Below are 10,711 nucleotides of genomic sequence, written 5' to 3' on the forward strand. Positions count from 1 at the left end.
TCGCTCCAAAAGATATTTCTTCTCCTCAACACAACAACGTGTACGAGTATTGTTGCATTTCGAATCGATTTCAATTTTGTCCGACAAATTTCTTCCATTCTTCCTCACAAAACTCAAGCTCTTCATTCCAACCCATTTTCATTGTGAATCCTTGACCAAATAACAGCCACAATAACCACCATATCATTAAACTCATCATTGCATAGATCCAAGGATATACAGTAAAGCTCTAAATTATAATTGATTGTTGGATGTATGTACGTTATCACAGAAGACTTTAAATTTATATTTAGATCGACAATGACTACGTCACAATTACATCTGTGATGCAAGCAGATCACGATCAAAACGTATTTTTGAGCAATATATGAGCATTATAAAAAGTCATTTCAGCAAAATTGTGTAGAGAAAAACTGTTCAGAAATAGATCGAGTTAGTCTCATATGGCTGCATGATGGCTCTCTTATTGGTAGCCACTGTAGCTATTATATAGGTACGTGGTTATAATTTTCTTAAAATAATGAAACTTGGTTAACTTTAAATTTATGCTTTATTCTTCTTACTCGGTTCAGTCTAAATTTCAACTTCTTGTGTTTCAAGAGATTTATTGAACGATGAAAAAATGCTTTTTAGTGGATAGCGCTAAGGAAGTGAAGAAAGCGAGATCAAATTAAAATCAAAGCAAATCATTCATTTTAGAAACAATAGATTAAAAACGAAGACGATGTTAAAATTCTTTATCTGAATATGAAAATAACAATTGTGCATGAAGAGCTTCCTATTAGCTATTTCATTCCAATTTCCGGTTATGTCATGATACATGTAAAAAACCTATGAAATCATAAAGTACTTTACAATTTCTTGTAATGCAGCCTCTATAGCTGTATAGTTATACCCGTATTGTCTCTAATGCTATACCCGTATTGGATTTTCATTCGAATTTTTAATTCATCGAATTCAACACATTAGCAGGTATAAAACAGCTAAATTGCTCAGTTGACAAATTCAAAAAGTTACAGTTGAAAAATTAACTAAATAAATTAAAAATTTCAAAAGATAATGACCAAAAAATAATGTTGAAAGGGTGTTAGATATTTACATTACATGCACCGCGGAGCTTTTTCTATTGAGGAGGGAAGAGCTTACGAAATAAACGAACGTCGATATTAAGGGCAGCTAAGTAGTTTTGGGTTTCAGCGTTATCTTGAGATTGCTCAAATTCTTTTATAAAATTTACAGAAATATCACAGAAAATCGTAGAAATGTTGTGCAACTTTTACATTTTTCAAGCTTATTCCTTTGCTTGCAGTTATTTGTGGAGTACTTGATGACAATGAATACTCCATAAGAATTGAAAATCTTAAGGGATTTCTTTTTAATTTTTCGCAGGTTCCGCTAAAGAACAAAATTTTTTACAAAACAGTGGAATAGGATTTGCTTTTGAGGTAGTTGAGAGATTTGAGCAAAAAATATGATAGTATATAAATATATGAATCAAAACATTAATGTGATAACCTGTCCCAAATCCTACATCTAGCGTGGAGGTATTGTGGTAAATGAAAAAATCTCTCCATTTACTATAAGAATCAAATCATTTGGGGGGCGTAAGTTGTGTGGTGTTTGTATTAACACTTATTTGCCAAACTCAGTCGAAGAAAAAATTTGCAGTATTAAATAATATAAATAAGATAAGGAAACTTCCGTTTTACTATCAACTACATCACATCTTACCTTTGTTTTTATTAATTGAAAACGGACACAATAAGGCGACTGCAGATATACACCTTAAACAAACAGAGAAAATTAAGATACATACAAGTCAGACGAACAACAGAGTTGTGGCTTTCGCAACGTTTTACTTGCAACTGCTGGCCAAGGCTGTCGGCTTCCTCAAATGTACAGTGCCATATTGAGTATATACAAACACTCATGCCATCTGCCCCAGTTATTCAACATTTTATAGAATTTGTTTTGCGTCAAATCCTATCCTTTACGAATCAACAATAATACTTTAAATGTTTGGAAATTTGGATGTTGTTGTTGGTTGACAAAGCAATGTTATAGAACATAGAGTTTTGACATTTTAGAGAATTACCTCTGTTTATAGCTACGAAGCAACGAAGCACAAATAATGCATCTAATGTGGGCAAACACGGCAAAGCAGGTTAATGACTTCAAGTGCTCAATGACGAAAAATTATATTGTTACAATATAAAACGTATTTTAAGTTTTTGACTATCAACTTTACCAACAGTAAATTCAATTTTGCTGACAGTCATTAGCAAAATTTTAGGCCCTAAATACAACAAATTGTGTCGGACCGAACTATACAGTAAAATTTACATCGTAATACCAGCTGTAACTTTATTGCCTACAGGTGTTTGTTTAAACAATAGACACAATACGACAGCAGCGAAAATACAGTGAGAAATGACAAGAAAACATCGCTTCAAGAATAATGACTTATGAATGAAAAATGGTTTAAGTGATTGGGTTCAGCGGTAAAGAATTAAGAACAACAATTTAACATTTCAATATTAATTTTAATTTGGTAAAAAACAAACTTCTAGTTGATGCATTGGACAGCCACTCTGTTGGATATTATCAAAGTCTACTACAACAAGCAAGGATCATTTCAATTTAGGCAATTTTCACAATTTTCTTCGTAACTTAGCTATGTTAATTAGCTGTAAAGTGTTGTTGTTAAGCCTACGTTTTGATGTGAACAGGTGGAAGGAAAAGCATGTAGAAACACATAAATTTTGAAATACCAAATTAAAATTAGTTGTATTATAAGGCCTTTACTAATTGGGAACTCTTTAAAGAGAAATATCGGATCATTTAATTCTTTATGTGCAGACCTCGCAGGCTCGAAGAGCGAATAAACAAGTTAATAAAAGGTTTATTATAAAGTATTATTTAAACTGAAACGAAGCCTTTCTTTACTTTTTGTCCTCGCTGTTTTGTAAAAGTTGGCATTCTCTCCTGTTTTCTTTTGTTTTCAAATTTTTGCTGTTTGTTTTTCGAAATTTGTTTAGATTTGTTTGTAAAATTACCTGTTATGAACCGCTGGTTTGAACTGTTATAGATCTGAGAGACTGTATATGATCATTGTCAACATTAAGTCATTAACAACATTTAACTATGTAATAACATGGTGGCCTCTTGCTATCACAGGGACGTTTACTGACATATTTCCTCATCAAAGTATTCATTAGGGACGTTTAGACTAAATATCCTCATCAACAATGAAACAATACGCCTATTCCTGGATTGCATACAATTTCCACGGAATTATGAAAAAAATTGACTCAATTCTGATCTATGAAAACGTTTAATAGTTGATGTCTTTAGCCTTTGAAAACCACAATACTTCGAGGGAAGGCCGGCATCATGTAAGCTGCTAAACTCAGTCAAAGAAAAATTTGCTGTATATTAAATGCTAACAAAGCAACGAGGATAAACAAACATAAGTTTTACCATCAACTGTAGCCAACGAAATTTATTACATCTTACCTTTTGTTCTTTTATTGTCTTTACGTCTTTGTTTGAAAAACGCACACAAAAAGGCAACTGCAGAAATACGCCTTAAACAAACAGAGAAACTGAACATTCGTACAAGTATGGTAAACAATACAGTTGTGGTTTTCGAAAAGTTTTACTTGTAAGTGCTGACCAAAGCTGTTTCCTCCAGTGTGCAGTAGCGTGTATTGAGAATATATAAACATGCACTTATGCTGACTGCCACAATTATTTAACATTTTATTGAATTTCGTTTTGCCGCAAATCCTACCCTTTACGAATCGACAATAATACTTTAAATGTGTTAGAAAATTTGGAAACAAAGAAAAATTAAGATACATACATTGGTTGACGAAGCAATGTTATAGAAGATAAGTTTTTGATATTTTACCTCTGTTTAGACAAAGCGCCGAAGCAAAATTAATGCATCTAAACTGGGTGAACACGGCAAAACAGGTTAATGACTTCAAGTGCTAAATGACAAAAAATGATATTGTTCCCATTGCGTATTTTAAGTTCTTAAATATTAACTTTGTTAACACTAAATTTAATTTTTGCTAACATTCATTGGTAAAAAATTGTAACCGCAAATACACCAATTTATGTCGAACCGAACTATACAGTAAAATTTACAACATGAAACCAGCTTTTTTTATTTCTTACAACTCTTTGTTCACAAGACGACAGCAGCACAAATACAATGAGAAATGGCAAAAATAATGCATCAAGAATAATGACTTATGAATGAAAAATGGTTTAAGTGATTGGGTTCAGCGGTAAAGAATTAAGAACAACAATTTAACATTTCAATATTAATTTTAATTTGGTAAAAAACAAACTTCTAGTTGATGCATTGGACAGCCACTCTGTTGGATATTATCAAAGTCTACTACAACAAGCAAGGATCATTTCAATTTAGGCAATTTTACAATTTTCTTCGTAACTTAGCTATGTTAATTAGCTGTAAAGTGTTGTTGTTAAGCCTACGTTTTGATGTGAACAGGTGGAAGGAAAAGCATGTAGACGCCCATAAATTTGTAAAAACCGTATTAAAGTTAGTTGTATAATAAGTCCCTTACTAAGCAATCGCGAATTCTTTAAAGAGAAATTCGGATCATTTAATTCTTTATGTGCAGACCTCGCAGGCTCGAAGAGCGAATAAACAAGTTAATAAAAGGTTTATTATAAAGTATTATTTAAACTGAAACGAAGCCTTTCTTTACTTTTTTGTCCTCGCTGTTTTGTAAAAAATGGCATTCTCTTCTGTTTTCTTTTTGTTTTCAAATTTTTTGCTGTTTGTTTTTCGAAATTTGTTTAGATTTGTTTGTAAAATTACCTATTATGAACCGCTGGTTTCAATTGTTATAGATCTGAGAGACTGTATATGGTCATTGTCAACATTAAGTCATTAACAACATTTAACTATGTAATAACATGGTGGCCTCTTGTTATCACAGGACGTTTACTGACGTATTTTCTCATCAAAATATTCATTAGGGACGTTTAGAGTAAATATTCCTCATCAATAATAAAACAATTCTGAAGTGAACAGGTGCACAGAAACACGTAGAAAAACATAAAATAAAACTCAACATCCGCTGCATTATAGGGCCGTATTTAACAAATCGGAAGGTTGGGTAGCATTGCATGCTTAATAGGATGTTATGAGAAATAATCATATTTACATAAGGTGTTAGAATACAAAATGAGACGGTGTCAAATAGATTATATAAATTACGAAGTTAGGAAGCAAAATATAGTGAAATTAAAAGAGTTGAATAGAACTGCCTTGGACAGATGTTAAGTCATAGTAAAGGAAACATACCAAAGGTCCACTTTGCTGAGAAACTTTCTGCTGTACATATAATTAGATAACAGACTGCCGTTAGCCAGCTCAGCACTCCTATTACTCAAAAAAAGTCAATTTACTAGCTTCCAATATAGTAATCATACGCGCAATGAGATATACGTAGCACAAAAATTCAATGGACTTGCTCTACTGTATTTTTACTATACTGTCGATAAGTGAAGACTTGTAGCTATTGATAATGAGGTTCTCATTAAGGGAGTTTGTATGAATCGTGAGAAGAGGAAATTCTTTCAAAGTCGTCCATGTTGGGGTATCTCCAGATATGTTTATGTTAGCAAAAATGCTCGATAACGCAAGGCGTGACGTTTGGTTACCTTCAAATGGATATATTCTCATATGCTACGAAAATCCGATGTGTAAATGACGTGTGATTTGACCCACATACAATACGTACAGCTATAACACTTTAATGAACACACAACATCCAATCTCTGAGGTTTGAGACTTTTTCCTAAAAGGGGAAGAAAGAAAATAGACGTTAAGAAAGGTGGAAAAAGTTTGGTACCGACTACCTAGATCAATCTTTCGGTGGGTGTTCCTGCCAGTGTTGAAAAACAAGGAGAGGGCTGACAAAAACTATAAGAGAGGATATGTTTTCGATCACATGAATTTTTCTTGTTTTGTAAAATCTTGTGTCGTTGCTTCCAACCCATTTCTTCTTTTTTGTTGATCTCTAGTCTACAGCAAAACACAATGCTCCTAGCACTCTTGCAATCAAATCATCAGAAAATTCAATTAATTCGATAATTTTGGATGATTTTATAATGAATATTATAATGGGGATAATAAGCGAAAATAGGAAAGGACAAGAACAGCAACATTTTACTACCACTAACATAGTTGGTAAGAAAGTAAACTCCATCCACTAAAACTTCTTGTTTCTTACGTCAGGTAAATTAATGAGATGACAGTGTGTACATATTCATACATATTCCACTGACTCCAAAATTATGAATGTATGAAAATTCCCTCCCCCCAAGAAAAATAAATTACTGAGCATGCTACGCCACTGTTTGTTTGTAATTTAACTTTATTTCTTATTTAATGTATTTAGATAAAAGTATTACAGCCGTTATCCTATTTCAAATATTGACTTCATCCTTATTCTAAAAATTTGATGTTATGTTCCAAATTGTTTTCAAATACTGTTCAGAATCATTCACTCTCGTTCACTCTTATAGTTAAAAGGAAATAAATTTTATGTTTAATTATATTCTTTTATAGTACGCTAAATTTCAGAAAACGCCTAATAATTTCTCGAAAAATTCAACTTCCTATATTTTTGAAAATTTTAGTAGCCGTCAAATGATCATAGTGAAGCCTACAGCGAAGATTGTCAATACTCTGGTTATACGGTTGATAAACTATGGTGACTATATGATTGGTTGATACACTATGGTGACTATATGATTGGTTGATACACTATGGTGACTATATGATTGGTTGATACACTATGGTGACTATATGATTGGTTGATACACTATGGTGACTATATGATTGGTTGATACACTATGGTGACTATATGATTGGTTGATACACTATGGTGACTATATGATTGGTTGATACACTATGGTGACTATATGATTGGTTGATACACTATGGTGACTATATGATTGGTTGATACACTATGGTGACTATATGATTGGTTGATACACTATGGTGACTATATGATTGGTTGATACACTATGGTGACTATATGATTGGTTGATACACTATGGTGACTATATGATTGGTTGATACACTATGGTGACTATATGATTGGTTGATACACTATGGTGACTATATGATTGGTTGATACACTATGGTGACTATATGATTCGTTGATACACTATGGTGACTATATGATTGGTTGATACACTATGGTGACTATGATTGGTTGATACACTATGGTGACTATATGATTGGTTGATACACTATGGTGACTATATGATTGGTTGATACACTATGGTGACTATATGATTGGTTGATACACTATGGTGACTATATGATTGGTTGATACACTATGGTGACTATATGATTGGTTGATACACTATGGTGACTATATGATTGGTTGATACACTATGGTGACTATATGATTGGTTGATACACTATGGTGACTATATGATTGGTTGATACACTATGGTGACTATATGATTGGTTGATACACTATGGTGACTATATGATTGGTTGATACACTATGGTGACTATATGATTGGTTGATACACTATGGTGACTATGATTGGTTGATACACTATGGTGACTATATGATTGGTTGATACACTATGGTGACTATATGATTGGTTGATACACTATGGTGACTATATGATTGGTTGATACACTATGGTGACTATATGATTGGTTGATACACTATGGTGACTATATGATTGGTTGATACACTATGGTGACTATATGATTGGTTGATACACTATGGTGACTATATGATTGGTTGATACACTATGGTGACTATATGATTGGTTGACACTATGGTGACTATATGATTGGTTGATACACTATGGTGACTATATGATTGGTTGATACACTATGGTGACTATATGATTGGTTGATACACTATGGTGACTATATGATTCATTGATACACTATGGTGACTATATGATTGGTTGATACACTATGGTGACTATATGATTAATTGATACACTATGGTGAATATATGATTGGTTGATACACTATGGTGACTATATGATTCATTGATACACTATGGTGACTATATGATTGGTTGATACACTATGGTGACTATATGATTGGTTGATACACTATGGTGACTATATGATTGGTTGATACACTATGGTGACTATATGATTGGTTGATACACTATGGTGACTATATGATTGGTTGATACACTATGGTGACTATATGATTGGTTGATACACTATGGTGACTATATGATTGGTTGATACACTATGGTGACTATATGATTCATTGATACACTATGGTGACTATATGATTGGTTGATACACTATGGTGACTATATGATTCATTGATACACTATGGTGACTATATGATTGGTTGATACACTATGGTGACTATATGATTGGTTGATACACTATGGTGACTATATGATTGGTTGATACACTATGGTGACTATATGATTGGTTGATACACTATGGTGACTATATGATTGGTTGATACACTATGGTGACTATATGATTGGTTGATACACTATGGTGACTATATGATTGGTTGATACACTATGGTGACTATATGATTCATTGATACACTATGGTGACTATATGATTGGTTGATACACTATGGTGACTATATGATTGGTTGATACACTATGGTGACTATATGATTGGTTGATACACTATGGTGACTATATGATTGGTTGATACACTATGGTGACTATATGATTGGTTGATACACTATGGTGACTATATGATTGGTTGATACACTATGGTGACTATATGATTGGTTGATACACTATGGTGACTATATGATTGGTTGATACACTATGGTGACTATATGATTGGTTGATACACTATGGTGACTATATGATTGGTTGATACACTATGGTGACTATATGATTGGTTGATACACTATGGTGACTATATGATTGGTTGATACACCATGGTGACTATATGATTGGTTGATACACTATGGTGAATATATGATTGGTTGATACACTATGGTGACTATATGATTCATTGATACACTATGGTGACTATATGATTGGTTGATACACTATGGTGACTATATGATTGGTTGATACACTATGGTGACTATATGATTGGTTGATACACTATGGTGACTATATGATTGGTTGATACACTATGGTGACTATATGATTGGTTGATACACTATGGTGACTATATGATTCATTGATACACTATGGTGACTATATGATTGGTTGATACACTATGGTGACTATATGATTCATTGATACACTATGGTGACTATATGATTGGTTGATACACTATGGTGACTATATGATTGGTTGATACACTATGGTGACTATATGATTGGTTGATACACTATGGTGACTATATGATTGGTTGATACACTATGGTGACTATATGATTGGTTGATACACTATGGTGACTATATGATTGGTTGATACACTATGGTGACTATATGATTGGTTGATACACTATGGTGACTATATGATTGGTTGATACACTATGGTGACTATATGATTGGTTGATACACTATGGTGACTATATGATTGGTTGATACACTATGGTGACTATATGATTGGTTGATACACTATGGTGATTATATGATTGGTTGATACACTATGGTGACTATATGATTGGTTGATACACTATGGTGACTATATGATTGGTTGATACACTATGGTGACTATATGATTCATTAATACACTATGGTGACTATATGATTGGTTGATAAACCATGGTGACTATAAGATTGGTTGATACACTATGGTGACTATACCTGGAGAGTTATGTTTCCCCGTGGTAAGATTCTCACACGAATCGCATTCAGCCTTCCGGACACGTGATCCTGTAAACGAGTTTTAAAGTTGTAGAAATCAGTCAGTGGACAAAAAATCTCAAAATGCATCTTTTTTTACGAACCTCGACTACACTGAACTCCACTTCATCTGAAAAGTTGATTTCTTGTTCCTATGGAAAATAAAACAGCAACTACATCACGACAAGCAATAATTTTGAGACGATCATGCACTAACTGATAAGGCTTTAAATTAAATGATTTGAGCCCGGGAGTACCTTTGCATGTGTGTAGATGTAGATCGTCCACTTTATGGAAATCTTGAGAAGGATTGTTGTTGTTGACTGACGTTTGGACAACCTAAGCGGTAGTCATCTTAAGAGTGAAGCCTACAGCGAAGGTTGTCAATACTCTGGTTATACGGATGACAGTCAACAACAACACCAACAGTCCTTCTCAGAACTTCACCAAGCCTGGACGATCTTCATCTAAAAACATTTAACGATACTTTAAACTAACATCAGCAAAGCTACTTTCTCCATCGATTTATCTTGACATACTTTCACTGGCACATATCGAGCTTTACGTAGCAAACGATGTTCTAACGTAGTTAGAAGAGGTTGATTTGAAAGGTTTTTTGCTTACGATTGCCATAATAACAAAACTCACCGCATCAATCAACTCGTTGAAATGAAAGAATAATCTTGTATCCCTATCGCAACATTGAATAAAGCTATAGCCATCTTTCAAAGCCGAAACAAATCCCTAACAAGGAAAAAAAAATCATGCATTTAATGTATCTCTATCACAACACTGAATGAAGCCATAGCCGTCTTTCAAAGCCGAAACAAATCCCTAACAAGGAAAAAAAATTATGCATTTAATGTATCTCTATCACAACACTGAATGAAG

General features: G+C 33.3%; 1 long non-coding RNA gene across 3 annotated transcripts; it reads right to left on the minus strand.

Moving 5' to 3' along the window:
- Positions 1–5,155: 5,155 nt before the first annotated feature.
- On the minus strand, positions 5,156–10,485 carry LOC124435785. Of its 3 annotated transcripts, none has more exons than XR_006945156.1 (6): positions 10,469–10,485; positions 10,319–10,400; positions 9,925–9,972; positions 9,782–9,850; positions 5,707–5,843; positions 5,156–5,377 (listed from the first exon to the last, which is right to left on the minus strand). It is a non-coding gene; the product is annotated as an uncharacterized LOC124435785 (long non-coding RNA). The 3 variants fall into 3 exon arrangements; XR_006945154.1 differs by having other exon boundaries at positions 5,156–5,425; XR_006945155.1 differs by having other exon boundaries at positions 5,156–5,431.
- Between the last annotated feature and the right edge of the window lie 226 nt (positions 10,486–10,711).

This window comes from Xenia sp. Carnegie-2017, unplaced genomic scaffold, assembly GCF_021976095.1.
Source record: "Xenia sp. Carnegie-2017 unplaced genomic scaffold, XeniaSp_v1 HiC_scaffold_153, whole genome shotgun sequence".
Lineage (NCBI taxonomy): Eukaryota > Metazoa > Cnidaria > Anthozoa > Malacalcyonacea > Xeniidae > Xenia > Xenia sp. Carnegie-2017.